Below are 7,849 nucleotides of genomic sequence, written 5' to 3'. Positions count from 1 at the left end.
CAGACTTGTACAGTAAGCATAAAGTGATCACGGTTTTCTCTGTATACTTCAGTGGTTTGGTTTTGTTAAAATGCAAATACTTGCAAATATGTTTAATGGGAGATGCACTCCAGTCCACAGTCATCCAGCGGTTAACCCGGAAAATCAACCAAGCATATGAGATGGTGGACATCCAGGAAAATGGGGCCAACAAACCCATCTTTATCCTCCAAACAATGACATCGTGGTGCAAAATAACCACAGGGACTGAATGTTACAGGTGACAGCAAATACTCAAACTCAATATGGAAAAGAACTGTTAACTTTCATTTCAGAGGAAACATCACAAATCAAACTGCAAATCTAGAAGAAATTTGAGTTGGAAATCTCAAGTCTGAACTAATTAGTAGTGCTTTCTTAAGATCTTGTAATGAGTAGTGACTTTCTGATAAATTAGCAGTTTTAAACTGGCCCTGAACCATCTTATCACTATTATTCTTATATATAATAAAACTCTTTGCATTATAAGTACTTACATGTATGTACTTGGACAATATGACACTACCTTGAGCACTACCTTGTCATTAATTTGTGTCAAATGTATATTAGGGTTAGGTATTGCCAACTAACACTGACCTATGATTTGGGATGCACCAATCCAGATCTTGCATTATGTATACGTTAGGAACAGGAATTGAGCCTCGATTATCTTTTCAATAGTGTCTGTCATGGGTGCAACAGCGCCACCCTGTGCACTGGAGACTTCAGCCAGGAATTTGGGCACAGGTACATCCACCTGCACACATCCAGAGACCAGTGCTCTAGCCATGACATAAATGCTGAAGAAAGAACAAAAACCACCAGAACAGATGTGCTAAATATTGTAGAAACTTAATTTGCTGTAAAGTTGCTTTGCAATGATTTGTATCGTGAAAAGCGCCGTACAAATAAACTTGATTTGACTTGTACAGGATGACTAGTTTGGGTCGGGACAGCACTCCATTGACAGAGCACCACAGGTAGGTCACATCCCCCTTAACAAAACAAAAAAAAAACAGAGACATTCATGAAAATTCAGTGCATGGTTCTTGAACTGAGGCAATGTGAAATCTCAAACAACCATGCTATACTTTTTGATTTAAATCTAAAGACATAAATTACCTCAATACTTCATCTGGAATGAATGTAACGGATAATGCCACTTCAGCTAAAGAAATAATAAAGTGCTGCATCTCCTCTGGGTGACATTTCTTCATGAGATTCTCATCCACTCTGCAGGCCTTGCGGTGTGAATCTATTTAAGGATTGTTATGCTGACGTCCTTCTTCACTATGATCAATGGCTGCTCATTAGTGCTCATATATAATGCACACGAACTGTTTCTATTTCAAGAGAATGTTCTTGTAGTTTTCATTTGTAGAAGAATGGCTGTGTGAGCCGTATATTAATAAGCATATGCATTCATAATAATATTCATGTTGAACGTTTAGTCAAGAATCTGATCAAAGCAATTATTACAGGACCTCAAACACTTAAGCAAGACTGGTGACCCCTGACCTTAACAAAATCTTCTAATTTAGTTGAATATATTGCTAAAGCACTGGATAAATCTTGAAAATGTAAAAGCAATTTAAAGGGTGATTTCATGCAAACTCTGCGAATACTACAAAAAAAAACTAAGTGAATATACAGCTTAAGCATTTAGTATTGCAAAATGAAGAAATGAGGCCTTCAATACATAAACATATTGGTTCATTACTTGAAGCTTTTCTGCATGGTTGACTTTAATAGCCATCTGGTGGTCCCGTGTTCCATTACAGCAGCTGGGTTTACAAGCATTATTCAATGGATCTTGAAGCAATAAAAGTTATCAAAGCTATAATGTCATTTATATGTTACTAAAGTACTTATAAAACAACTAAATTATATAGATATAGATCTGTGTGTGTGTGTGTGTTTGTCTCCCGTTACTGACAAAAGTTTGGACGCATTTGAATTTGTGTCTCATGAACTTAAAAACTTTTTTATCTAAAGACTTAAATGTTAGAAATTAAATGTGTAGGCAAATATCAATGTGCCTGCTTTATGTATACAGATATTAAATGGAAAACAGCCAACAAGTGTCCCGCACACTCCTTCAGTACAGTACAGGAATTCCATCAGCGTTGGCTGTGAGTGAGCGTCAAGATTGTGCAAAGCAAATGATGGTGACTTTGAAGAATCTCAAATATAAGATCATTTAAATGATGAGTGGCCAAGCTTTAGGTGTAGTGTATATTATATTATGTAATGGGCCTCTATAGTGTAATATTTGGCTATCACAGTTTTTTTAATTCATTATAGTAATAATAAACACATTGATTACTGCACTTATTTTAGTTATTTATCTATAGCAGCTAATGAAACGGAAGTCTCGCACATTCACAGGAAACAGCATTATTTCCAGCATTGCACTGTATTCTGAATTGAGAAATATGGCGAGAAGAGCAATTTTCAACTTATAATGTAGCCTACTGTCATGTCATGCTAAACCTGTATGTGTTTATTTTTCTGTTAAACTCAAAAGAAGATGCTTTGAGGATTTTTTTTTTAACAGCCCAAAAAAAAAAAAAAAACCTGGTTACATTTGTCTTTTATGTTCCACAGAAGAAAAAAGTTACAGTTTTGCAATGAGTAAATGATGCAGCCCAAAAAAAAAAAAAATCTTGATACATTTGTCTTTTATGTTCCACAGAAGAAAAAAGTTACAGTTTTGCAATGAGTAAATGATGACAGAATTTTCATTTTGGGGTAATCTATCCTTTAAAGGGGTCCTATTATGCTTTTTCACTTCACTCAAGGTGAAACGTCACATGGAGCCAGTGTTGCCAGACGTACGATAATTATTGTATTTGTACGATAATTTTGACCTCTGTACGATGTACGATCAATAATGAAAAAAATCCCATAATGTACGATAATTTCATAATTTTATGACAATTCAAATGATGGTAGTTGTAGTCATAGGGCTTCTATATTCATACACGAAATCGGCTCATTACAGACACTCTAAATGCGCTCGTGCACACCTCAGAGTGTGTTAAGAATGCAGGAGGCTGCCCTGCTTTAAAGCCAACGAGCACTGTAGCGGTCCATGACGGCAAGAACCCCCTCAGCATCTGGCAACACTGGACACTTGTTCAATATTCTCTGGGTCTGAATCCTGCTCAGATTGATATGGCAATATTGACACCATCCTTAACTAAACCGGAGCAGACGTAACTTGCTGCTTTGGCAAGGGGAGGGGCAGTAATGAAACACTGCCTAAGCTGTTCGCCAATCACAACGCACTGGGACAGCTAACCAATCACAACACATTTTGTTTTTCGGAAGGCGGGCCTTCATCAAACCCGGAACTAATCGAGCCGTTTGTGCCAGGCTGGGGAGAAAGGTATTGTAATAATGTAAATTATGTGAAAAATAATGTTTTTCGAAACACCAAGCATGAGAGCATGTTCTAGTACACCCCCAAAACAAAATCAAGACTTTGTAAAAGAGCATAATAGAGGACCCCTTTAAGTAGCCTGTCCTAGCCTGACCTATCGGTAAGCCCCGCCCCCCTTAGTTACTGTTGCTTACTCTGACAAACGGAGTTGCTAACTGTCTTACAGTGACAGCTGTCAGTGTGAAAACCTTGTCCCAAGATGTTTTTGATCAATTTTGGACACAGAAGGAACAATTCATTCAAGTGGGACTTAAATATGCCATAGAGGAATATATAAAAGATTTTAAAATAAATATGGTGGGTAACAAGGTTAATTTGGAAGTGAGGGTTCACAGATCACAATGCCTCGTGTTACTGTCACGATCACAGATAACAACATCCAGGATTCATGTACCGCAGGGTACGGTTACATTCATTTACATTTAACTGGTTCAATATGGAGAGGCACTGAAATGTAGACCTTCGTTTACGTGTTTTTGACCTACACTGTACATGGTGTGCGAACAGTTCGCTATTTATGTTTGTACGTTAGCATCTCACTAACTTTAACGTTAGCTGGGTTTAGATACCTTGCTGAAGCACAAGATGGCATTAACGTTCTGCTTGAGCAGATGAAAATTATAACTCAATGAGAGTTATGACACCCAGAAAATGAACGTTTTCGTGTTCATTGGGATTGGGGTTGAATGCTGAGGGACATTTTGCTCTGTTTTGATAGGCCCATCCTCTCAGGACACCTGGAATCAGTGTTAGGACCCCAGCACATCGCTTTGCCATTCTTTATAGCATAAACACCATCAAACGATGAAAGCTTCGGATCGTCCAATGTTTCTCTATGGCGCTGAAACCTACAGATGTCTGAGTCAATAAGTAGAGTCTGTCACTTTTTGGCAAGTGTAAAACTGCATTTTATGGCTTGTATTGGCCATTTAAAGGTATTTCAGCAGGTAAAAAGGACTGCATGAGCTATAATCTGTCAAATATAACCCTCATGAGTGCAATCAAGTCATTGTGAGGCAGAAGCTATGTTACTACATATTTCACCTGGTAAAAAGGACTGGATTGGTTGGCACAAAGCAAGTAAAATAGGCTTCTATTGTTGCCTATAATCACGTAATTATCATGCCAGATTACGCTATAAACGGCAAACACTTCTTTGGCCACAATTTTGATTATTCCGTTACAAGAAAAGTTTCTTTGCTATTAGCACGGACATAATGTTATGTGTATTTGCAGGTTATGGCCATTTGATCCTGATAAAAGCAGCCGTAGATGTGTAGAAACTGGGGCGATACAGCTTTAACATTCTGCGCGCGCTCGGCAATCAGTTTTCGGCAGACGATCAATTTTCGTCACGACGCCGGTCCCCGCGCAGCTGATACTCAGCTGCCATTGGCTCATCTGCGTTCGAGGGGAGGGGCTTACCGATTGGGCGCCAACGCCAATTCATCAGGGGAATCCGCCATTTTGAGAGAAGCAAGGTGAGAAGTTAATGCTGATTTTAAGCGTGTTAAACTGGCGTTTTGACCACATTTGGATAAAAATACCATCATTACACAACAAGGATTTTGGAAGTATTGATAGTCTTTAAACATTGTTTTTAATGTCGAAGTTTAGTTCGAAATTATTATGCAATGAGACGTTTATTGAGGCTAAGTGGATAACTGATTAATTTGACACACATTGGCACACTTGAATGCTTAAATTCGTGTATATTTCTATAAAAAAAAGAATAGTCTGTAACCGTATGTTCATTTGTAATTACTTCCTTATGAAAACGCTGTGAAGATGTATTTGTGTTTAATACCAGTGATTGATTAAGTGTGACTTATAAGGTCACTGTATTATTTTATGATTTAAAAGTAATAATAATAATAATAATATGATAAATTATTTTTGTAAGCCTAAAACACAGGTCAGGTTATTTTGGTGGGTTGGAGAAGATTAAAGTGTAAACCCACGGATCTGGATTCTGAACATGCAAGTAGGATTTTCCCGCTACTTTTTTATTGATAAGAACTAAGTCTCAGAATTAATTCCCAGTAGCCAGGTTTCCATCCAGGGACTTTTTCTTTCTTTCCTTCTTGTGAAAACAGGTTTAACCCATATAAATGTATTATGATATAGCTGATGGAAATACCATTTATCAATACAGTTTAAGACCATCTTTTTTTGTTTAACTTTACAGTATAAATTCTCTATCGACACTTCAAATGACTTCAAAACTATTGTTGAGAAAAGGGCTTCAATGCAAATAAATGTATGCGACAATGCATGGATGATATCACGTACACACAACATTTTTTCGGGTAAAAGGTAAATTTGATGGAAACAGACTGGAAGAAGCAAATTCCGCAAACTATTTTTAAGCATTTTCACATTGTCGATAACAGAACAGCACAAAAAGTGGTTGGAAATGACTTTTTTTGGCTATTGGTCCAAGATTAATTTTCAGCGTTGTGCTCGTTTAACAAGCAGCTACAGGAAAGGTTTGGTGGAGGTTGTTTCCCGCTCTGTAATTTTTATAGTAAAATGCTGTACACTCTTGTTGTTTTCTCTTTGTAGGATCTCTGACCACAAGAATTTGAGCAGTTCAGAATAATCAAGCATTTTTATTTTCTCTCCATCTTAGTTCAGGTAAGTCTAGATCCTCCTCATGTTTGTGATGAGTTTTGCTGTGGCTGTTAATGATGATGACTACATTTCCTTGAGCATGTTGTGCTTTGAGGACTGTCCGGGCGACCTGTCTGATGGTGCCACAGCAGGTGTACTGGGTCTTAGTCAGGATAGACACCATATGTAATAATCTGTGTGTGAAAACAAGGTTGTAAGGGATATAGACAATGTCTGGAAAAGCTAATTTCTCTGTCTGTCTGTCTGTCTTTCACACTGACCACCCGTCTCTCGCCATGTCTTCCAGAGCTTTGACCCTCCCCATCAAACGACAGACACACTTGTGGACGTGGAAAGGATGCGTGAAAGGAAAACTGATGCTGTGATTTCACGCTTCATTCTGCAGCACATGCAAGACATGATTACTAGGAGGCAGCCAGGTTTTATTCTTTAATGAACACAGATCATTAGTAGATAGTTCTGTCCTGACATACAGTTTTCAGGTCTGGGCCGACATGTACTGGGACTTTTAGTTAGTTTTACTTTTTTCCAATCCAAGTGCTGCTGTTTTCTTGTACTAAAGCTGATGCTTTGCTTGTGCTTGGTTGGCAGATCTGTGAACCTCTCAGAACCATATTGCAGCAAGTGCTTTGTCATGTTAATGTGGTTAAATTCCCCCTCCAGCTGCAGCTCCCCTGATGCATGAAACACCTGACCTCCAGTCTAGCAACCACAAATGTGAACCCAAAACATGTGAAAATTCATGTTTAGTACATGATGACCCTAACTTAAGACTATGTGGAATCTCTCAAACAATCCTGCTATACTTTTGCTTTGACAATGCAGATGTGCATTTTACAGGATTTACCTCCATACTGTATGTCCCATCTGGATTGTAAGTAATCGATAATGCCACTTCTGCAAAATAAATAATATTTATTATTTATTAAATAATAACATTGTCAGAAAGCAACGCATCATAATGGTGCTAAAAATGAGCTTTGCTTTCTTTAAGTGAAATATAATTGACTATTTTTGGAGACATTTCTTGGTGAGCTTCACTCATCCCGACAGATCTTGCTGTGCAGATTCTATTTCAGGCTTGTTATGCTGAAATCCTCCATTATGATCCATGACATCTCTTTAGTGCTCATGTATAATGCAGACGTTTCTATTTCAAGAGAACGATCTGATAGTCTTGACATGTAGAAGAATCAGGTGAGCCGTCCATTAATCAGCACACTGATCATTCATGCATTCATAATAATATTCATAACTCATATAAATTGACCCTCTGGAACTATTAGTCAAGAATCTGATCAAAGCAATTATTACTTTGACTGCAGACACTTAATCATGATTAATTTGCAAGAGCTTGACCCCTGACCTCAACAAAATGTGTGACGCTTCTCTAAATATATAACTAAAGCACTGAATAAATCTTGAATATGTAAAAGCAGTTTTATAAAGTCAAAAAAGAAAAAATAAGATCAACATAATATTGCAATATAAACCCCTTCAGGGTGCAATATGCACTAATTATTCATGCAGATTGGAAAATGTAAATATATAATTAATATAACAATATTTAAAATTGTAGATTCCAGTACAGATTTGATATTGAAAATGTTTGTCAGGTGTGGCTGTTCTTCTAAAGCGATCATTCAGAGTCAAAGCGTGTTGACAGGAGTGTATCAGTCACTGCTTCAGACTGTGTGTGTGTGTGAGAGAGTGTGTATGAGAGAGTGTGTGTGTGTGTGTGTGTGTGTGCAT

At 37.6% G+C, this 7,849-nt stretch overlaps 1 pseudogene; it reads right to left on the bottom strand.

The window, feature by feature from the left end:
• Nucleotides 1-649: 649 nt before the first annotated feature.
• Nucleotides 650-7,849, bottom strand: part of LOC107727067 (methylcrotonoyl-CoA carboxylase subunit alpha, mitochondrial-like) — a 10,581-nt pseudogene continuing 3,381 nt past the window's right edge.

Source organism: Sinocyclocheilus rhinocerous, unplaced genomic scaffold, assembly GCF_001515625.1.
Source record: "Sinocyclocheilus rhinocerous isolate Xijiao unplaced genomic scaffold, SAMN03320098_v1.1 scaffold1960, whole genome shotgun sequence".
NCBI classification, from domain to species: domain Eukaryota; kingdom Metazoa; phylum Chordata; class Actinopteri; order Cypriniformes; family Cyprinidae; genus Sinocyclocheilus; species Sinocyclocheilus rhinocerous.
Note: the sequence above shows the minus strand (reverse complement) of the source record. Positions and strands in the feature narration are given on the sequence as shown.